At 39.6% G+C, this 23,148-nt stretch overlaps 1 protein-coding gene across 11 annotated transcripts in view; it reads left to right on the top strand.

Moving 5' to 3' along the window:
• Window positions 1-23,148, top strand: part of ZBTB17 (zinc finger and BTB domain containing 17) — a 55,637-nt gene that overhangs the window by 13,059 nt on the left and 19,430 nt on the right. For 4 of the 11 annotated variants that reach the window (XM_072608990.1, XM_072608985.1, XM_072608984.1 and 1 more), the window contains exon 2: window positions 22,303-22,446. The exons of the other annotated variants lie outside the window; for them this stretch is intronic. The gene's annotated coding sequence lies outside the window, so the exon portion shown is untranslated. The remainder of the gene's footprint in view (window positions 1-22,302; window positions 22,447-23,148) is intronic. 11 annotated transcript variants of the gene reach the window in all.

The raw sequence follows: 23,148 nt of genomic DNA, 5'->3' as shown, positions 1-23,148 counted from the left end.
GTTTGATGTATTTTCTAGATCTGTTTGGAGATTTTTGCGGGAAGGGGGGGCTGGGGAGGGAACATAAGGGGGCCAGGTGAGAGGGAGCCTGATGTATTTCTTCCTGCTACTTTGCTATTATGGTTCCATCTTCAACCCATTCATTGTAAAGATGAGGAAGTTGAAGCCCAGAGAGATGAAGTGGGTTGCCTAGGGTTACAGAGATGGTCAATGGAAGAGCTGGGATTTGAACTCAGGTCTTTTAAGTCTAGCTCAAGTATTTTCCCTAGTATATTACCCTGGAAGCCATCCTTCCCTTGGAAGATGAAGTCGCATGCCCGTCTCAGTGCCTAATTCCTTCATATATTGATGTTGCTGAGTTTTAACGGGGCAAGAACCATGTCCCCACATCCCCACACCCACATGGCTAACCTTTGCCTTTGTTTAATCAGCACTCTCCCACTTTTGCTGAGTCCTCTTCACACTGGGACACCCTCAGATATTTTCCAACCTGGGCTTCAGATGTTGGAGAGATACCCTCATTCCATTTGGGTGAATTTGAGTCAGCTTCCTCAATTTGACCTCTAGACCACTAGCCTGTGCCTAACCCAGCTGGGATACTCCCTTTTCTTCCCAGAGTCCAGTGCTAGAACAAGAATGGGTTTCTAAAATCATTTTTTTAGATATAGTATAAAATAAGATATTTATTTAGATAAGATAAAGAAAACAAAGTGAAACAAAATTCAAAGAATAGACTTGTATAGTGATAGAAGTGATAGAAGCACGGGAATTATATCCCCAAGTATGAGGCCATTAATAGTTGCTGTGAATTCCTGGGATAAAGAGACAGCCACATAGGATGGTGAAAAGAATGCTTCTTTGCTATTGGTTGAGGACCTAGATTCCAGTCCTGGCTCCTCCTCTTACTACCTGTGTGACTTTGGACAAGTTGATTATCATTTCTTTATCTATAGAATGAAGGATTTGGACTAGGTTATCTCTCAGGTCCCTTCCAGCTCTGGATCTTTGATCAGTATTCTCCTCTCCCAACCTAGCCATTCCTTGTGCTGGCCATATGGTCCTGCTGCCTAACTTGAGAAAGAAAAACCCAGCCTCTTCCCAGCCATGCCAAGCCCCAACCCTAACTCTGCTTTTGGAGCTAGCACCCTCCGCATTGCCCCATTCAACTCAAGCTAGTACAAACTTCCTCCACCATTTCCCCCACACTTTGCATGCTTCACCGAGATTGACTGTGTATTAGCTCTTACCTCCTGCCCTCTGCCCCAATTAGTCAGAGGCTTACAGTAGTGGATTTGTTTTATCAGACTGTGACTTCTTCTGTGTAAAGAGCCTCCCTTTGGAGGTGTCTTAGGAGAGTGCCTAGGATCACTGAGAAGTGGATTGGCCTGCCCAGAGCCATAGTCTGTGTGTTTTGGAGGTTGTACTTGAGCCCAGGTCTTCTGACTCCACAGACATGAGGCCATCATGCCTTTGTACAAGAGTGATAGTCATGGGAACAGTTCTCCCCAATCCTGAGGAAGAGTCATTATATGATCTTTGGCAAGTAACTTAAGCCTCTCTGGGCCTCAGTTTCCTCATCTTTTTTTTTTTCCTCCCTAAAGAAAGGCTAGATCAGGTCAGTTGTAAGCATTTATTAAGCACCTACAGGTACTGTGCTAAGTCTTGCTGGATGTACAAAGAAAGTGACTTGGACTAGAACTTTCAGACCTAAATCTCTTGATTCATTGATTTTCACATCAAGGAGCAGTTTTAGATTCCAAACAGTGCCAGACTTGTGGGACATCAAACCAGTTTTGCCACTAGTAATTTGTCTGTAGAGAGTACCATCTATTTTGGATGAGTGCCAGGCAATAAAGAAGGCTAATTTTGTTTAATTTGATTCCTGGTGCATACCTTGCAGGGAGAATAGGTTGGCTGCAAAATTTGTTTAAACTGGCAGAAATATCCATTCTTGCAAGACTGAACTAGTCTGCAGCACCCTTCCTTCTGTTCAGGAACATGGTATTTTTAATACTGCTTTGCATAGTAGCACCCTGTACTTCTGTGAAGCACTAGGGTTCCTTAGCAAGTGAAAACCAGGCGGTAATTTGACCTGCCTTCCTCTTCCAAAAAGACCCAGTGGAAGTGGAGTGGATGTATTTGTGTCCAGGGTTTGAAGTTTGGGTGCAAAGCATTTTTTGCAGGCAAATAATATTGTCTGTGGAAAGTGTCTCATTCCTCTTTAGCACTGGTGATATTTTCCCTAATGGGCTCCCCCTTTGTCATTTTTGAGAATCCTGCTTGCATTTTTAATGCTTGCTAATAATCTGGGTAATATTTCATTTCTGAAAGTAGTCATTCTGTCTGTAAAATGGAAAAGCACAGTACAAAGCCACTTAGTGCTGTGGGTGGGTACTGTAGCTTTCACCTGGGAACAGGCATCAGCACTTAATAGAGCAATTGTTCAATATAAAGTGCCTCTCTCACAGAGGAAATCATTCTCTATGCCTCTTGCCTAGTCCCAGCTTCCTTTCACCCTCTTTTCTCTAGCTCTACTGGCTTTTGAATTAGTTTAGCTTCCTTTTCCCTATTTAAGAGGGATGGAACCATTGGTTGTGGTAACTTCTTGCCTTTGTCAAATCAGTTTATTCCTTGACTGTACCAAGATACATAGATTAGTAAGGATCTGTAAGGAGAAAAATGGAGGTAAGTCTTGTATCAGAGATCTTATAGTTGAATGATATATTTGAATTCCTCACCAATCCTCATTTCTTTGATGACAAGAAGAGGGAATTTACAGCTCCAGGTAGATGTATGTGTAGGTCACATTCTTGGTTTAGGGTTGTTGTTTTTTTTTTAAGAGTATTTAAAGCCCAAAGTGCTAAAGATCTTTCAGAGAAACCTTTTTTGTTTCTTAAAGAAGATATTTGCAGTTGTATTGAAACTCAAGGCCACAGTGTACATGCAGTATGTTTTGTAAGTGCCTTTGTGTTCTTCCTCCAGAGCTTTCTGACACTGCCTGTATGGTCACATGAAAAGATTAGAATTGTTCTTCTTAGCCTAAAACGGGAAAAACTAGGACCAATGGATACAGATTGAAGAAAGAAGATTTTGGTTTTATGTTAGGCAAGACACTTTTTGCCTTAATTTTCCTTTTTTATTACTCAGTAAACATTTATTAAGTACCCACTATTTGCCCAGCCCTGTAGATACAAAGAAAGGGATAAAATAATCCCTGCCCTCAAGGAGCTCATGGAGGGAGCTACATATATGTAAAAAGGACCTGAAAAAGAGCAGGGAGAGGAGGGGGTACCTAGCTCGAGGGGTGTGGTGAAGGCCTGCAGGGAGAGGAGGGGTACTTAGCCTGGGGGGGGGGGGTTGGTGAAGGCCTGCAGGGAGAGGAGGGGTACCTAGCTGGGGGGGGGGGGGTGCCTGGTGAAGGCCTGCAGGCTGGGCAGGAGATGATCTGAGAAGGTGTGAGTTATGGGGTTGATTTCTTCTTGCAGGAATTGAATTTGTGGAGATAATAAAGTCCAGGAGAGCAGCGAGCTAGCGGGAAGTGCTGAGCGAAGTGCCCTGGGCCTCCTCCATTTAAGGAGAGCCTGGGAGGAGCTCTTCAGGGTCCCCCCTCCACCTTCTCCAATCAGAGCCTTGGGACAAGGGGTGCTGGGGTGCTGAGGAGGTGTGAAGTTTCAGAGTTGATTTAATTTTGGAAAATGATGATTCTTTTGAATTTGACAAACATCAACATTTTCCTCTACAAAAAGAAAAAGAGGGAAGCAGAAGCTATAAATCACTCTTTCTTTTTCTGTATTTCAGACTTCGTTAAATTACCTAGCTTTTCTGTGCTTCTTCTTAATTTCTGTTCAGCTTTTAAATGATTCATCTTAGTCATCATATTTTCTTTATTTTCTTAGCCCTCTAACACACACCTCCTCATTACTCTCTTCTACAAAAAAAAATCCTCTTCTAAAAAAATGTGTTATCTCACATAACAAATTCACATATTGACTGTTTCTTTCCTTTTAAAATTTTTTCCTTGATCATATATAAAAATAATTTTAACATTCTTTTTAAAAAATTTTGAGCTCCAAATTCTATCACTCCCTCTCTCCCTGCCCCCTTCTTGAGAAGGCAAGCAATTTGTTATGGATTATATGTATGCAGTCATGCAAAATATATTTCCATACTAGCTATGTTGCAGAAGAAAACAGAAAAAGAAAAATAAAGATTGAAAAGTCTCCTTTGTTCTGCCTTCAGACTCTTATTTGTTCCTTACGTTCTTTAGAATTGTCTTAGTTCATTGTCCTGCTGAGAATAGCCAAGTCATTTACAGCTGATCCTCTTACAGCGTTGTGTCAGTGTGTGCGCTGTTCTCTCAACTCTGCTCACTTTATTTTGCATCATCAGTTCATAGAATCTTCCCAGGTTTTTCTGAAGCTGCCCTGCTTATCACTTCTTATAGCACAGTGACATTCCATCATAATCGTGTGCCAAAGCTTATTCAGCCATTCCCCAATTGGTAGATGTCCCCTCAATTTCCAGTTCTTTGCCACCACGAAAAGAGCTGCTATAAATGTTTTTGTACATATAGGTCCTTTTCCTTTTTTTTCTTTTGTATGTGTGTTCTTGCTTCGTTCACGAAGAAGACCACACCATCAGAGAAATAATGACATGACTTGCTCTTGACTTTGTTTTGAATGAGGAAGGGCTGTGCAGGTCACCAGCCTCACTTCTCCTCCTGAGCAAATCTTTTTGGAACACAGACCTAGCAGTGGTATTGCTAGATCAAAGGGTATGCACAGTTTTGTAGCCCTTCAGGCGTAGTTTGAAATTGCTCTCCTGAATGGCTGGATCAGTTCACAACTCCGCCAGCAATGCATTAGTGTCCCAGTTTTTCCACATCCCCTCCAACATTTGGCATTTTCCTTTTCTGTTATGTTAGCCAGTCTGATAGGTGTGAGATAGTACCTCAGAATTGTTTTAATTTTCATTTCTCTAATCAAATAGTAATTTAGAGCATTTTCTTCATGTGAGTAAAAATAGCTTTGGTTTCTTCTGAAAACTACCTCTTCATATCCTTTGACCATTTATTAATCAGGGAATGACTCACATTCTTATAAATTTGATTTGATTCACTGTATATTTTAGAGATGAGACCTTTATCTAAGAAACTTGCTGTAAAAATGTTTTCCCTATTTTTCTGCTTTCTTTCTAATCTTGGCTGCATTAGGACTTTTTTGTTCAAAACCTTTTTAATTTAATGTAAAAATAACCATTTTATATCCTGTAATGCTTTCTATCTTGTTTTGTCATAAATTCTTCCCTTATCCATAGATCTGTCAGGCAAAATTGTCCATGTTCCCCTGATTTGCTTATTATCACCCTTTATGTTTAAATCATGTACCCATTTTTACCTTATCTTGGTATATCTTGGTGTGAGATGATGGTCTATACCTAATTTCTGCCAAAATGCTTTCCAGTTTTCCCAGCAGTTTTTATCAGAAAGTAGGTTCTTGTCACAAAAGTTTGGATTTTTGAGTTTATCAAATACTAGATTACTGTAGTCATTTACTGTTGTGTATTGTGCACCTAACCTATTCCACTGATCAGCCATTCTGTTTCTTAGCCAGTGCCACATTGTTTTGGTGATTATTGCTTTGTGCTATAGTTTGAGATCTGGTAAGCCACCTTACTTCACATTTTTTTCATTGATTCCCTTGATATTCTCTTCTTCTTTTGGATGGATTTTGTTACTGTTTTTTCTAGCTTTATAAAATAATGTTTTAGTAGTTTGGTTTGTTTGGTAGTTTGGTAGTTAAAATTAATTTAGGGAGAATTGTCATTTTTATTATATTGGCCTACCCATGAGCAATTAATTTTTCTCCAGTTGTTTAGATCTAACTTTATCTGTGTGAGTGAAGTGTTTTGTAATTCTGTTCATATCGTTCCAGGGTTTGTATTGGTAGGTAGACTCCCAGATATTTTATATTGTCTGCCATTATTTTAGATGGAATTTCTTTTTCTATCTCTTGCTGCTGGACTTTGTTGTTAATATATAGAAATGCTGATAATTTACATGGACTTATTTCATATCCTGCAGCTTTGCTTAAGTTGTTCATTATCAACTAGTTTTTTAATGGATTCTCTAAGTATACCATCATATCATCTGCAAAGAGTGATGGTTTTGTTTCCTCATCGCCTATTCCAATTCCTTCAATTTCTTTTTCTTCCCTTATTGTTATAGCTAGCATTTCTAGTGCAATATTGAACAATAGTGATGATAATGGGCATCTTTGCTTCACCCCCTGATCTTACTGGGAAGGCTTCTAGCTTATGACCATTGCAGGTAATGCTTGCTCTTGGTTTTAGATAGATACTACTTATCATTTAAAGGAAAATTTCATTTATTCCTATGCCATCTAGTGTTTTTAATAGGAATGAATGTTGTATTTTGTCAAAAGCCTTTTCTGCATCTGTTCGGATAATCGTATGATTTTTGTGGTTTTTAGTTACTGATAATTGTCAGTTATGCTAATAGTCTTCCTAATATTGAACCAGCCCTGCCCTCCAAGTATAAATCCCACCTGGTCATAGAATATGATTTTTGTGATATATTGCTATAATCTCCTTGCTGGTATTTTATTTAAATTTTTTGCATCAGTAATCGTTAAGGAAATTGGTCTATAGTTTTCGATGTTTTTGTTCTTTCTGGTTTAGGTATCAACACCATATTTGTGTCATAAAAGGAATTTAGTAGGACTTCTTTGCCTGTTTTTCTAAATAGTTTATATAGTATTGGAATTAATTGTCCTTTAAATGGTTGGTAGAATTCACATCTGGTTTTGGAATTTTTTCTTAGGAAACTCATTTAAGACTTGTTCAGTTGTTTTTTTTCTAAGATAGTTATTTAAGTATCCTATTTTCTTTCCTATTAATCTGGGCAACTTATATTTTTGTGAATAATTTGTATATGTTTTGTAAATATTCATCCATTTCACTTAGATTGTTAGTTTAGTGGCATAGAATTGGGCAAAATAGCTCCTAACAATTGCTTTGCTTGAAGGCAACTTCATTGATGTTAAATTCACCCATTTCATTTTTGATACTGATAATTTTCTTTTCTTTTTTAAATCAAGTTAACCAGTGGTTTATCGTGTGTGTGTGTATGTGTGTGTGTGTGTGTGTGTGTGTGTGTGTGTGTGTGTGTGTGTGTGTGTGTAAAACCAGCTCCTACTTTGATTTGTTAATTTAAATGGTTTTCTTACTTTTAGTTTTACAAATGTCTCCTTTGATTTGGGGGATTTTTAATTTGTTCTTTTTTAGTTCTTTTAGCTGCATGTCCAACTGTTGTTTCTCCGTTTTATTGACGTAAGCATTTAGAGATACAGTTCTTCTCCTAACTACTGCTCTGACTGTATCCCATAAATTTTGTTATGTTGTCACATTGTTGTTATTCCCTTTAATGAAGTTAATGATTGTTTCCGTGACTTGTTCTCTGACCCACCCATTCTTTAGGGTTAGGTTATTTAGTTTCTAATTAATTTTTAATCTAGTCTTCCAAAGACCTTTGTTGAATATAATTTTTACTACATTATGATCCAGAAAGGGTACATTTAACATTTCTGCTTTCCTGTATTTGTTTGTGAGGTTTTTATGCCTTAGTATGGTCAGTTTTTGTGAAGGTGCCATGTACATCTGAAAAAAAGATATATTCCTTTTTATTCCCATTCAGTTTTTTCTAGAGGTCTCTTATATTTTATTTTTCTAAAATTTCATTTATCTCCTTCACTTCTTGTTTATTTTTTTATTAGAATTATCTAGTTCTGAAAGGGGAAAATTAGGTCTCCCACTGTCTATTTCCTCCTGTAATTCATTTAATTTATCTTTTAAGAGTTTATACCATTTGGTACATATGTGTTTAGTATTGATATATGTCATTGTTTATGGTAGCTTTTTAGCTTAATGTAGTTTCCCTGCTTATTATCTCTTTTAATGATACGTGTTTTTGTTTTTGCTTTGCCCCAGATCATGATTTCTACCTCTGCCTTTTTTTTTTTTTACTTCAACTGAAGCTTAAGAGATTCTGCCCCAGCTCCTTATTTTTATTCTGCGCGTATCTGTGTTTCAAATTTGTTTCTTGTAAACAACATATTGTTGGATTTTGGCATTTATTCCGTTTGCTATCTGCCTCTATTTTTTGGGTGAGTTCATCCCATTCATATTCACAGTTATGATTAATAACTTTTTATTTCCTTTCATCCTATTTCCCCCCCACATCTCCTGTTTATCCTTTTCTCTTTTTTAACCTGTCTCTCCTCAAAAGTCTGTTTTGCTTCTAACCACTGCCTTAAACCTCCTTCCCTACTATCAGCTCTCCACCCCTTCCTTTTCTTATTCTCTTCATTTCCTACTTCCCTGTAAGGTAAGATAAATTCCTATAACCAACCAAGTGTGTATGTTATTCCCTGTTTGAACCAGTTTTGATGAGATTAAGGTTCCAGCATTGCCCACCACCCCTCAGTTTCCCTCCACTGTACAAGCTCTTTCTTTTGCACTTTTGTGTGAGGTGATTTCCCCCGTTCTGCCCCTCCCTTCCCCTTGTCTCAGTGGATCCCTCTTTCTCACCCTTTAATTTAATTGTTTAGATAATCATCCCATCATAGTCAATTCATATCCATGCCCTTTGTCCACATATACTGATTCTTTTTGCCCTAATAATGACAAAGTTCTTAGGAGTTACGAGTATCATATTTCCATGAAGGAATCTAAACCATTTAACCTTATTGAATCACTTATGATTTCTCTTTACTGTTAACCTTTTTTGTGTTTTTTTCCAGTGTTATATTTGAAAGTCAGATTTTCTATTCAGCTTAACTCTTTTCCCATCAGGAATGCTTGAAAGTCCTCTATTTCATTAAATGTCCATTCCCCCCTCCAAAGCATTGTGCTCAGTTTTACTGGGTAAGTGATTCTTGGTTGTATTCTTAGCTCCTTTGCCCTCCAGAATATTATATTCCAAGCCCTCTGATCCTTTAATGTAGAAGCTGATAAATCATGTATTATACTGACTGTGGCTCCATGGCTGCTTACAGTCTTTTTTCTTTGATGTGGGGGCAGTGGAATTTGGCAAATACCTGGGAGTTTTCATTTTGGGATCTCTTTCAGGAGGTTATTGGTATATTCCTTTGATTTCTATTTTAATCCTTGGTTCTAGGATATTAGGACAGTTTTCCTTGGTAGTGTCTTAAAATAAGATATCTGGACTCATTGTTTTGATCGTGGCTTTCATGTAGTCTGATAATTTTTAAATTAGCTCTTCGTGATCTGTTTTCTAAGTTAGTTATTTTTCCAATGAGATATTTCACATATTCTTTTAATTTTTTATTCTTTTAATTCTGCTTAATTGTTTCTTAATGTCTCATGAAGTCATTAGCTTCCACATGCCTAATTCTGATTTTTAAGGAATTATTTTTTTTCAGTGAACTTTTATATCTCTTTTTCTATTTGGTCAATTCTGTTTTTTAAGGTGTTATTTTTTTTCAGTATTGGGGTGTGTGTGTGTGTGTGTGTGTGTGTGTGTGTGTGTGTGTGTGTGTGTGTGTGTGTGTATCTCTTTTTTACCAAGTATGGATTTTCTCTTGGGGTGTAGGGTGTATTCAGGGAGGACCAGTACCTTTGGTGTGATGACTGCTGAACCCTTTTCGGGGCTCTTTCCACTTTTGGTGTTCACCTATTCCACCCACCTCTCACCTGTGGCTCCAGGAAACCACAGCATGCACAGTGACCACACCCTGGTATACTGTTTGGGCAGACAGGCCAAACCAGGTTGAGGTAACCAAGGGGTCTCAAACCCATTGGTGAGTTAGGAGGGTGTCTACCCCAAGCATGTGAAGACTTCCTCTAGTTGAATGGGCAGATGAGAACAATTTGTTCCAGTGGCCATGAAGGCAGATGAAGCAGGCGATGTGGAGCGCTTAGAGCTTGGTTAGACATCAAAGACATCAAGGTCATCCACTGCAACCTGAGCCATTGCGAGCTGTCTTGACTCTGTCCTACCACTGGACTATGATGACTCTGGAGGAGAGAGAGGCTGATGACTTTGTGTAACTCTGCCTCACTTACCAAAAGACATCAAAAGCTGATGACTTTGTGTAACTCTGCCTCACTTACCAAAAGACATCAAAAAAAATTTTCTTTTCATACTTTTCTTGCATCATTCTCATTTTTTCCTCAATTTTCCCGCTACCTGTCTATTTGATTTTTAAAGACCTTTTTGAGCTCTTCCAGGAATTCTTTTGAGCTTGTGTACGGTTCACTTTAGGTTTTGTATGTTTTGACTTTGTTTTCTTCTTCTAAGTTGTAGTAACTGTCTGTGGTCAAGTTCTTAGCCACTCTGGAGCCTTCCTGTAGAGCTATCATATGCTTCCCTTAAATTCATAGCATTGTTCAAAATGGGACACAACAGGAAACTAGAAAGCATTTTGGCAAAAAATAATTTAGACTAATATCTTAGAACACTTATGACAATAAGTGCCACATGGGCTACTTGACTCAAATGTAAGAGATTATTTCATTTTTTTAAAATTGAAAGCAGTGTCTTTTGTAGTTTTGACTGAGTGGGAAATCCTTTACCAAAGGCTAGAGGAGATTGCAAAAGGTAAACTAGATAATTTATGTTACATGAAATTGAACAGGAACAAAATCAATGCAACTATGATAAAAGAAACGTGTTAGCCTGGGGGGAAACATCTTCAGATCATCCGAATTAGAAGAAGCTAATTCTCAGAACAGAAAGATAGAAAGAAGGAAGCTAGCTTCCCTTAATGAATTCAAGTCCCCTGACTCAGACTGTATTGTATTCTAAGTTTCTGAAAGAACTGGCCAATGTGAAGACTGAGCCAGTGTCAGTTATCTTTGAAAGATCGTTGAAAACTGGAGAAGGGCAGGTGTCTCAATTTTTTAAAAAATTTTTATTAATGTTATTTATTTTCAGTGTTCTATAATCACTACCATATAACTTAGATTTTTTTCCTCTCCCTCTCCCATCCCTCCCCCCTCCCTCTCTGAGACAGCTTACAATTTTATATAGGTTCTACACATACATTCCTATTAAATGCATTTTCACTATAGTGCTGTATAGAAGAATTAAAATGAATGGGAGAAATCATATTACAAACTAAAACGTAATACAAAAAAAATGATCTGCTACATTCTGCGATTGAATTCCATAATTCTTTTTCTGGATGTAGAAGGCATTTTGCCTTAAAAGACCACTGGGAATTTTCTTAAGTCCTTGCATTGCAATGAAGTTCCAAGTCTACCAGAAAAAACTCTCGTACACTATGTCATTGCTTTACACAGAGTTCTCCTGGTTCTGCTCCTTTTGCTCAGCATCAGATCATATAAGTCTTTCCAGGCCTCTTTGAAGTCTTCCTGTTCATCATTCCTTATAGCACAATAGTATTTCATTACATTCATGTATCATAATTTATTCAGCCATTCCCCAATTGATGGGCATCCCCTTGATTTCCAGTTCTTGACCACCACAAAAAGAGCTGCTACAAATATTTTTGTACATGTGGGACCCTTTCCCATTTTTATGATCTCTTGGGGATACAGTCCTAGAAGTGATATTGCTGGGTTAAAGGGTATGCACATTTTTGTAGCCCTTTGGGCATAGTTCCAAATTGCTCTCCAGAATGGTTGGATGAGCTCACAGCTCCACCAACAATGAATTAGTGTTGCAACTCTCCCACATCCTCTCCAACATTTATTATCTTCCTGTTCTGTCATGTTTGCCAATCTGATAGGTGTGATGTGGTACCTCAGAGTTGTTTTGCTTTGCATCTCTCCAATCATTAGTGATTTAGAACATTTTTTCATGACTATAGACATCTTTAATTTCTTCCTCTGAAAACTGCATGTTCATATCCTTTGACCATTTATCAATTGGGGAAAGATGTCTCAATTTTCAAAAAATGAAACAGAACAGTCTGCAAGCTATAGACCAATGAGGTTCACTAATATTCCTGGGAAAATTCTAGAAGTGATCATTAAAGAGATAGTTGGTGAACATCTAGATAGGCAAGAAGGCATTATTCTTCAGTTGTTTTTCAGTCATGTCTGACTCTTCATGACCCCGTTTGGGGTTTTCTTGGCAAAGATACTAGAGCAGTTTGCCATTTCCTTCTCCAGCTCATTTTACAGATGAGGAAACTGAAGTAAATAGCGTTAAGTGCCTTGCCCAGGGTCACACAGCTGGTAAGTGTCTCGAGACTGAATTTGAACTCAGAAGGTTGAGTGGCTCAGCATTCTATCCAACATTGTGCCATCTCTCTGCCCTGAAAAGTAGGCATTACAAAGAACCAACTAGCCTTATTTTCTTTTTTTGACAGTATTACTAACAGGAAGGAAGGAAAAAAGGATTTGTTAATCCAATCCAGTCAACATTTAGCAAGCACCTACTAGTTGCCAGATACTGTACTAAGGGCTGGGGAGGCTATCGGTAAAAACAGTCCCAGCCCTCAAGGAACCTTCAATCTAATGGGGGGAGATGACACACAAAAGGGGGTCAGATGGCCTCAGATGGTACCTGGAAATGGGATATCTTGTTTCTTGGAGCTGAAACCAAGCAGAGCAGCAAATGCAAAGTAGAGTGAACTAAAAGTTCAGTTTCAATAAAGGGAAGCACTGGGAGGAGTTTGGTATTCCACCCTCCAACCCTCCTTTCTGAGGGAAATGGTGTCAGTCAAGGCTTTAGTTAGTGGCGAGGTGGTGAGTTGAGAACTGCTGAGCTCATCTTGGGAGGGGCATCTTGTTCCATGGGGTTGAAACTAAGCACAGCAGCAGATGCCAAATGGAGTGAAGGCCTAGTAAGTGCCTACTGTGTGCTAGACACTGAGGAGGATACAGTTGATGGAATTTATCTAGATTTTAGCAAAAATTTTGATAAAAGTATCTCATATTGTTCTTATAGAGAAGATGAACAGTAACAGATTCAGGGGTGGGGACCACGTGGCCTGTGAGGCAGGACCACATGGCCTTCCAGGTCCTTGGGTGTGACCTTCTCAGGAATTCCAAGCTTTGCCAAACAAATCCTTTTATTAAGGAGATCTCATTGGAAAAACAACTGACCTAGTAAATAGATCCAGCAGAGAGAATTTAAAAATTATTGGTCTACCTGAAAACCAAGATGAAAAAAAGAGCCTAGATATCATCTTCCAAGAAATTATCAAGGAAAACTGCCTTGTTATTCTAGAACCAGAGGGTAAAATAGAAATGGAAAGAATTCATCCATCACCTCCTGAAAGAGATTCAGATGTTTGGGTGCAGTCACAGGGCCACACTTGAGGACCTAGAGAACTACTTGAAGCCACAGGTTCCCCCCTCTGGATTATACAATAATAAAGTTGGATAGATGAACTGGTTGGATAGCCTGAGTCAGAGTAGTTGTTAAGGATTCTGTGTCAACGGTAGTATTTATGTATCAGTTACTAGGTGACATGCTATTTACAGATTTTATCCGCTTGGATTCTCTACTTGGATACCCTGGGAATTGGATGCTAGTCTCATTTCACAGTTGAAGAAACTGAGGCAAACAGGATCACACAACTACAAAGTGTTTGAGTCTGGATTGGATCCAGGTCTTCCTGACTCTCGGCACTGTACCCACTGTGCCACCTGACTGTCCACACAGCAGGAGGACTCCAGGAACTTGTGCTTGACTTTCTGCTTTTTATCCACGTAACTGATTAAAGTGTTAAGCATATGTGGCATGCATATCCAATCTGCAGATGGTACAAAGTTGGGAGAGATCACTAACAGTTGATGACAAAGGATCTAAAAGGATCCGGACAGGTATTGGGCTGAAACGAACAAAATTAAATTCAGTGGGGATAAATGTAAAGTCTGGCATTTGGATACAGAAAAATACATTTCCTAAGTGGGGGTTGGGAATAGGGCATGCTTAGATAATAGTTTTGAAAAAGATCTGGGGCTCTGAGTAGACTACAAGCTGAAAGGGAGTCAGCAATAGGCCAGAAAAGTTAATGTGATCTTGAGCTAGATTAAGAGGAGTATAATTGCTAGAAATAAGGAGTTGATAATCCTGCTGTATTGATAGTCCCACCGTGGTCTGCCTGTTTTTGACTCCATCTGTAATATTGTCTTCAGTTCTGGGCACCAGGAAGGACACTGGATCAGTTGAAGAGAGTATTCAGAGGAGAGCAGCCAGGATGGGGAAAGTACCTGAATCCCTGTCATATGAAAATCACTGGAAGAATGAAGCTTATTTAGCCCGAAGAGGAGAAAACACAGGGGGACATGATAACTGTCTTCAAGTATTTCACATGAAAGAGGGATCAGACTTGTTTTGTTTGGATCCAGAAGGCAGAGTCAAGAGGAAAAGGGATCCTTTGGATAGAGTGAGAAGGCCACAGAGGAGGATCATCTTATAGGATGAAATGATTCTGGCAGCATGGTGGAGAAATGGAGACTCAGCAAAAGCTGAGTGACCGCTCATTGGGCATTAGACTCAGTGGGCACAGATCCCTCACAATCCTCAGATTCTGTCATGCTTTTGATAAAGGGGCATTACACAAATACAGAAGGCCAAGACCTTTGACCATGTACAGGTGGTCAAAAGTTAGTTTGCAAGCTGTTAACCATAGGAAAGATTGTTCCAGATCACAAATGATAGACATGAAGCATGACAGCCCTGAGGTTTTCACCTCATACCCAGGACATTGGTAAAGATGATCAGATGTGGAAATGATCCATGTTGGAGAAGTTAAAATAAGAGCCATGATTTGGCCTACCTATTCTGGGGAGCAATTCTGAATTAGATTTTTTTAAAGTGACTAAAACCATTGCCTTTGACACACAGACTTCACTGCTAGTCATACACCACAAAGAGGAAGAAGATGTCTGTCAATATTCGTAACAGCTCTTTCTGTGGAAGCAAAGGAGATGCCCATCAGTTAGGGAAAGGCTAAACAAACTGTGGTATTATAATGGAATATTAGTATAATGTAAGAAATAGGAAGAGACATGGCAAGATTTGTCTGAACTGATGTGAAGTAAACAGAACCAGAAAAACCATATAGACAATGATTGTCATTATGTGAACAGAATACTAAAGTGAACCTGAATGTCATGTCATTAAAATGACCATGTTTGGCTCCTATAGAAGAACTTAAAAAAAAAAAAAAATACTTCTCTCTCCACACTGCCACCCCATCCCCCACCCACTACCCCTGCATTGCAGAGGTGAGGAAACACGGGTGTGGAATATTTCATATATTGGCAGACATAGCTACTATGTTCATTTTTGCTAAACTTTTTCCCTCTTTTATATAATCTCTGCTACAAGAGATGGCTTATGACAGATACAATATGATCTCTTATAAGAATAAAGGATAGAGAGATACTATATTCAGAAAAGAATATAATGTAAAAATAAAAGACCAAAAATGGACCCAGTTTTTGTAGTGATACAATTCTGTTCTATAGTGTAACACAGAACCAGCTTTCCTATACCCAATATATTCCCTTCTAAGGGAGCCTGGAAACATGGCCAGAATCACAAAGCAGGAAGGGGCTGAGAATGTCCATCTACTGCAACCCAGGCCTAATCAGACCTCCCTTCCACTGCCTGCCCAGCAGGTGGTCACACAGCCCTTGCTTCCAAGACCTCTAAGGAGAGGGTACTTAATGACTCTTGAAGCAATTGCTTCTACTCTTGGGCAACTTCTTTCTCCATGCTATTCCCTGGAAAGTCTTCTCCCTTATTGTCTCCACCTGCTAAAATCCATTCTATCTTTTAATCCCCATTTTAAATGTTCCCCTCTCCAAGAAACCTTTCCTTAAATTTCTCTTGAGAAGTACTGTCTCACTGCTTTGACCTCTTGTAGCACTCTTCCCCTCTTTTTTTAAAAAAGCCCACTTTTCTACCTTGTAGTACGTCTGTGTCAGTCTTGTTTCCCCTACCACATTGTAAGGCCAATGAGACAGAGGCCTTGCCCTGTTTTCTCTTCATACCTTCTTCAGCCCAAAACAGAGCCATGTCCATTGTAGTGTTTAGTCACAAAGAAGCTCTAAGTATAATACTCAATGTAATCCTTACATGAGGTACAGTGCTGGCTAGACTGAGGAAATCCTTTATCTGCACTGGAGGAAGGCAGCTGCCCATGCCATGGATGCCACTTGGCCATGTTTGTACTCCTCTAGGCACTCAAAAGGCAGAATCTGCTCAGACTCTGATCTTAGTGAGCTGTCAGTCCTGGTACAATTCCTTTCCATGAAGAATGGTGAAAATGGAGAACAAGCAGTAGGAGGAATTCTGTGATACAAACAAAGCTCACTTAAAATAGGTATTTGGAAGTGGGACAAGGGGGTAGAAAGGAGGTTGCCAAGTTACAGCAGTTCATTTAGGTGAGCCTCACAGAGCTCAGAGGGCTTCCTTGGAGGACTTAGTCACATCTGGCAGGTGCTCTCTCGCATTTAGGGAACACATTAGTATTCCATAGGGAGAGAAAGAGGCCAATTTTAGCTTGTGATCTGTCTCTGGCTTGCTGCTGAATAATGTGACCCAAGATAGAAACCCATTGTCTTATTTTTGTGCTCTTGAGCACCTCTGACTTCCCTGATTTTGTTGGACACATCACTTAACTCTTGGGTACAAGTCCCAAATCGGGTCATCGGTCATCTTTCTCTTTCTCATGGGACTGGCAGGGAAGAAAAAAGCGGCCGCTGGTAGTCATGAGATTGTTCAGGAGCATATTTTTAAACTGATGTTCGTTGGTTTGTTTAAACACAGAGCTCTTTTTTGCTGGAGCTGATAGCATGCCCTTTTATGAATGTGCCTTGAAGCAATTTGGTAGTAAAGGACCTTGCTACCAAGCCACTGGTAGTCACAGGATCATAGGATGGCAGAGCTGGGAGGGCCCTTAGAACACAGAATGTCATGTTTAATAAGAATGTATGTGTAGAACCCATATCAGATTGCATGCTGTCTCGGAGAAGGAAGGGGAGAAAATTTAAGACTTATGGAAGTGAATGTTGAAAATGGAAAACTAATTAAATTAGAACACAGAATGTCAGAGCTGGAAGGGCCTTTAAAATAAGGAATGTCAGGCCTGGGAGGGACCTTAGAGAGAATGTCAGAGCTGGGAAGAGCCTTAGAACACAGAATGTCAGAGTGAAGAAAGACCTAAAAAGTTATTATAATGACCACTAATGTTGCTTTCTGTGTTTCCAGCCACTTAATGATTCCTCCCCAAAGCTTAGCTCTGTTCTTTCTTCCCCCTCCCCCCTGCCCCAACCCTGTTCCCCATGTTTCTGTTGGCAGTAGTTGCTTAGAAACATTTCATGCCTAGTGCTGTTCCCACAAGAGCCACTCCCTGGGAGCCCTCCTCCTTCCAGTGTCCTTCCCCTAGATTCCCCAGTGGCCTCTGGAAGTTGACTTCTTGGGTGTAAGGCTTGCCCCCTCTATGTTTTCTCAGCTGGGATGACATGTGGCCAGACCCTAGGGAGCTTGTAGTGGAGAGATGAAGGACTCAATGGACAACACTGTCTGCGCAGGATGATGCTTTCCTGCTCTTTCTGTGGGAGCAGTGGGGTGTTTGTCAAACAAGACTATTCGCTCACCACAGCTCAGTCTCTGGGCAAATTAAGAATCTAACCTTTGAGGTTGGCAGGCCTGGATTCACTTGTTGGCTGTAAGTCGTTTCACACATTTGTCCTTTCTAGTGACTCAGGTATTTTCCAGGCCTGAGGCTTCTGACTCAAAGAGGCTTTTGCCAAAGGAGTGCTCAGAGCACTCTTCTCCACTTCAGTGTATTTACTTGCTTCTGGGACAGGCATGGAAAACCTCCAAAGCCACAGAGCTTGTTTAGAGCTTGGCAAAGACCTACCTCCATTTTCAAGCTGGCTTTTGGCAAATAAGGGAGCAGGCAGGCCTAGCTTGGGTCACATGGGCCATGCTGCTGGTACTGCCAGGAGGACAGGGTTTGACCTGACGTTGTGTTTCCTGGGCTGAGCTCTTCTCTCATGGCCAGCCTCACACTACAGACATTGATGCCACCTCACCATTGTGGGCCCTATGTGTTGCCTTCTGTGTCTGCCAGCTACTTCTGTGGGGCTTCCTGAAGACAGAGAGGATAGTAGGGTGAGAGGAAGTCTCAAAGACTGTGAATTTTGTTTAGCCTGGCTTCATATTCACCTTTGTGTCCCTCATATAATTCAGATAACAGTAATTATTTCTATTCATGATAAACTTCTACTGAGATATAAAGTGTTGGAATATGCGTTGATGGAGGGAGCTCTTCACACCTGTCCTTCCTAGACTGTTTGTGTATTCACCTTACAAGTGAGTTGTGAGAAAAGCCCTTCATAAGCCTTAAAGTACTTTAGAAATGGTTTTCTTGTTGGTTTGGATTCATTCTTGTGTGCGTCCTGACTTCTTTTAAACCTTGCCTACTTCTTTGTTTTCCAGGGGTGGTCACTTACAGCTGTGAAGAGAAAACTGGTTCTTTTCTTTATTCTTTATGAGCATCCCTATTTACTGAGCAGATAGTCGTCTTCCCTTCGTCCTTGAAGTGTTTTAACACTGAAGTCAAGAGGATCCTCATTACCTAGGAGAGATTGATCTCTCAATGTCAATTTGTGGTCTTAGGGGAAAACCTCTTAATGATGCCTGGAATTCCTAATAGAACTTTGCTTCACATTGCCCTCTACTTCTCCTTGGTTTGGCTCCAGAATGAGTTGTCCTGCACACTCTAAGCATAAAACCACCTCAAAAGCTTCTTTCAGCAAGGGGAAGGGCAGCCCATGGTGGCTCCTTGGTAGTCTAGACTCCCTCCCTTGCCTTGCACTTCAGAGCACTAACCACAGGCAGTTATTAACATAACTGGTTTATCCAAGAAGCACAGTTGCAATGTTGGAGAGCTTATTTGTAGATGTCTGGAGCCAGGAAAGTTTTCCCAGGTCATATAGACAGCCTCTTTCCTAGTGATTAAAGGGGTTCTTAGAGGAAAGGGAAAGAGAGGGACTATTTTCCTGGGTCATCTGTTTCATGTGCCTTTTTTGAACCCATAGCAGAGAGGCTATGTAATAACTTAGGACCCTGTGCCAAGGAAGAAAGGGAAGTTCATTTTTTCAGTGGCATGAAAGCTGCTCCAGGTCGCTGTTCTTTTCCACCTTCCCTTCCTTTCAACATTTTTCACTTACTAGAGAAGTATTGAGAACTTCTCAATCATGAATATGTCTCACAGCAATGGAGGCAGCAAAGAACTGGAAACATAGTGCCCATTACCAGGAGAACGGCTAAACAAATTGTGGGACATGAATATGAAGGAAGAACACTGCATCTTAAAAAACAGTGAATATAAATTCAGAGAAACAAGGGGAGAACTTTATGAACTAACATGAAATGAAATCAATAGAATCAGGAAAATAATATGCACAATGACAACTGTTATGTAAATGGAAAGAATGACAACAAAAAATGAGCCAGGATGTTATGTAATGATCCAGTTGGTCCTAGAGAAGCCTTGTCACCAAGCCTTTACTAAGCACCTACTGTGCATTAGCCTCTGTTGCACTGGACAGAGAAAGGCAAAAATGTGTCCTTCTCTCCATTCGTTGCAGAGAAGGTAGAACATTGCACATAATGTCAGACTTGGCTGATATGTTTGGTTAGTTTTTCTGAACTGCTTTCTGTCTTCTTGTTTTCATTATTACATTAATGAATAATAATATTCATTATTCCCCTGAAGAGGAGGAAGGGAATGAAAGTGATGAAAAAGCAAAAGAAAAATTATGTTTTAAAGTAGAAGCAGTGTGGCTTAGGGAAAAGGACACTTAAGTTTTAAGTCAGATTATAGGAGTGTTGCTTCGGAGCAGAAAGGGACTTAGCATTTATATAGAGGAAGGGAATAAGCATTTATATAGTACCATGTACTATGTGCCTGGCATTATCCTAAGTGCTTTACAAATATTATCTCATTTGATCCTCACAGCAACTCTGGGAAGAGTTTTGCAAATGAGGAAATTGAGGCAAAAGAGGTTAAGTGACTTGCCCAGGGTTACACAGCTAGTAAGTATCTGAGGCCAGACTTGAATTCAGGGTGTCCTGACTCCAGGCCTGGCACTGTATCCATTGTGCCACCTAGCTATTTAGACTTGCTGATCCCCAAAGGAATGACTGAATTGAATTGTTAGGTGCATGAAAGAGCATCCAGTAAGAGTCAAAGAAAGAATAAAAGAAGGCATTGAAAAGAAAAGCAAATGATTGCCTTTCTGAGGCAATAAGATAGATTAAAACAATAATGTTGATAAAGTTGCAAGATGTAAAATAATTCCACATAAAAGTATCAACATTTCTGTATAATACCAACAAAACACAGTGAGAAGAGATAGGTAAAGAAATTCCATTTAACTACAGAATGTATCAAATGTTTGGAAGTCTGTCTACCAAGACACACAGGGTGCAGATACAACACGCTATGGAAATATAAACCTACATGATTGGAGAGGTGTTAATTGTTCATGGGTAGGCTGACCCAACATGATATGACAGCATTGCCTGAATTGACTTACTCTGTGCCATGCCAAATATACTACCAAAGGATTACCATATAGATCTAGAAAAAATAATGGAACTCATCTTGAGAAATGAAAGATCAAGAAATCTTAAAAAGAGGTGATGATAAAAAGTGGAAAGGGGGACTGGCAGTATAAAATCTCAAACTATACCACAAAAATCATCACTTTTGTAAGCCCTGAAACCCTAGTTACTGGGGGAAGGACTTACTGTCTGACTTCTTTTTAAAAATGGTGGGAAAACTGGAAAGGAGTTTAGCAGAAATTAAATTTAGACCAACATTTCATACCATATGCCAAGATAAGTGCCAAATGAATATTATGGGAAGAATTTTCATGACCAAAGGATAGAGAGGATCATAGATGATAAAGGAGATAATTTTGATTGTATAAACTTTAAACACATTTATACAGTGCAGCTAAAATTAGAAGTGAAACAGTTAACTGGAGGAAAATCTTTGCAGAAAAAGGTCTTATTTCCAAGATACGTAAGAACCATTCTTCAATTGATAGTTGATCAAAAAATATGAGCAGGCAGTTTTCAAAGAAATAAATTCATACTATAAACAGCTGTATGACAAAATGTTCTGTCACTAATCATTAGAGAAATATAAATTAAAGCAGCTCTGAAGTTTTACTTCACACCTCTCAGATAGGAGGAAATGCCAATTGTTGAAAGAGCTGCAAGAGAACTGACACATACATACACTGTGGAGCTGTGGAATGCTTCAGCCATTTTCTAAAGAAATTTGGAAATACGCCCCCAAAGTCACCCACCTGTGTATAACCTTTTACCTAGTAACGTCACTACTAGGCCTATGCCCTGGAGATCAAGCGAAGAAGAAAAAGACCAATCTGTATAAAAATATTGATAATAGCTCTTTTCATGGTGACAAAGAACTAGAAGCTAAAGGGGTGACCATCAGTTGGGGAACAGCTGAACAAGTTATAGTATGTGAAGGTAGTAGAACACTTTTGTGCTACAGGCGGTTATGAAATGGATAGTTTCAAGGAAACTTGGGAAGATTTGTCTAGACTGATGCAGAGGGAAGTCGGCAGAACCAGGAGAATAATTTATGCACTAAACAAAAACATTGTGAAAATAAACAACTTTGAAAAACTTGAGAACTGTGATCAATATGATGATCAACCGTGGTTTCAGAGACTTAATAATGAACCATGCTGCCCAGCTTGCAACAGAGAGGTCTTATTCAGTTTGTGTGATGAAAAATATAGATTTTTGAACTTGACTAATACAGGAATTTGTTTTACTTGACTATATATATTCACGTGTTTTCTTTCTCTTTTTAATGGGAGTGACAAAAGAATGGAAGGGAGAGATGCTTATTGACTTAAAAAACAAAATGAGTTATGTAATTGTAAAGAGGGGGAGGAAGAAAGAAAAGAATACTGCTGGTTGGTGACTCCCTGCTCAGAAATGCTGTCAACCCGATAGCAACAGTAGAGGGACCATTAAGCACTCACTAGACCACTTGCATTGGGCTGGGCCCTGTGGATAGGAAGACAAAAATTAACTCAACTGCCCTAAAGGAGTGTCCATTCTATTAGGAAGACATGGATAACAACAGTAATCATAGGTAGTATTTATATAGCACCTACTAAGTGCCAGTTACTATGTTAAACATTTTATGAATCTTCTCTCCTTTGATCTTCCAATGACCCTTGGAGAGAGGTGCTATTATTATCCCCATTTTACAGAGGAGGAAACTGAGGCAGACAGAGGTGAAGTGACTTGCCCAGGGTCACACAGCTAGTGAGTGCCTGAGATTGGATCTGAATTCACGGCTTCCTGACTCCTGGCCCAGCGCTCTACCCACTGTGCCACCAGCTGCCTTTACACATGTAAGTATATACAAAACAATTTATCAGGGGTACACTAGCATTTGAGGGGAGTCAAGTCAAATCAAGGGACTAGGAAAGGATTCATGCAAAAAAAAAATGGCTCTTGAGTTGAGGTTTGAAGAAAATGAGAGATTCTAAGAGGTGGAGGTGAAGAAGGAATGCATTTCAGGCTTGAGAGATAGCAATAAGAAATGTCCAGAACTTTACAGGGATCCAAATCCAAGGAAGTTGTTAGTAAAAATCCATTGACTCAAGTGGCTGTGCTCTAATGCCCCAAGTGTAGGCAGTGAACAAGATGCACATAAGGTTCAAACACAGAGGCACATTTGTCCTAGAACCACCTACATTTGTGGGATGAAGCCCGTGGTGTAGATAGCTGTACTTCATTCAAAAGAAACGAGAGATAATAGTGTGGAAAGTGTGGTCATACTGTTTGTAAGGAAATCCAGGAAGGAACCAGAGGAGGGGAAGCATGATGGAGAGCATTTGGGCAACAAGTAAGACCACTGGGGTAAAAAGAGGAAATATGACCTAGCATATGGCATGATGTCATAATAATGAGAGATTTCATTTATCCAGACATCTGTTGGAAGTGTATGCCTATAGCACAGCAGTTATTAACTCTTGACTTGCCTTCATGATCCTTACCTTAATTCATCCTTCCTAAAATGGAGAAATCAGCACAGGAAGTCTCTATTCTGG

Source organism: Notamacropus eugenii, chromosome 5 (assembly GCF_028372415.1).
Source record: "Notamacropus eugenii isolate mMacEug1 chromosome 5, mMacEug1.pri_v2, whole genome shotgun sequence".
NCBI classification, from domain to species: Eukaryota; Metazoa; Chordata; class Mammalia; order Diprotodontia; family Macropodidae; genus Notamacropus; species Notamacropus eugenii.
The sequence above is the reverse complement of the archived record's forward strand: the minus strand, read 5'-3'. Positions and strand labels throughout refer to the sequence as shown.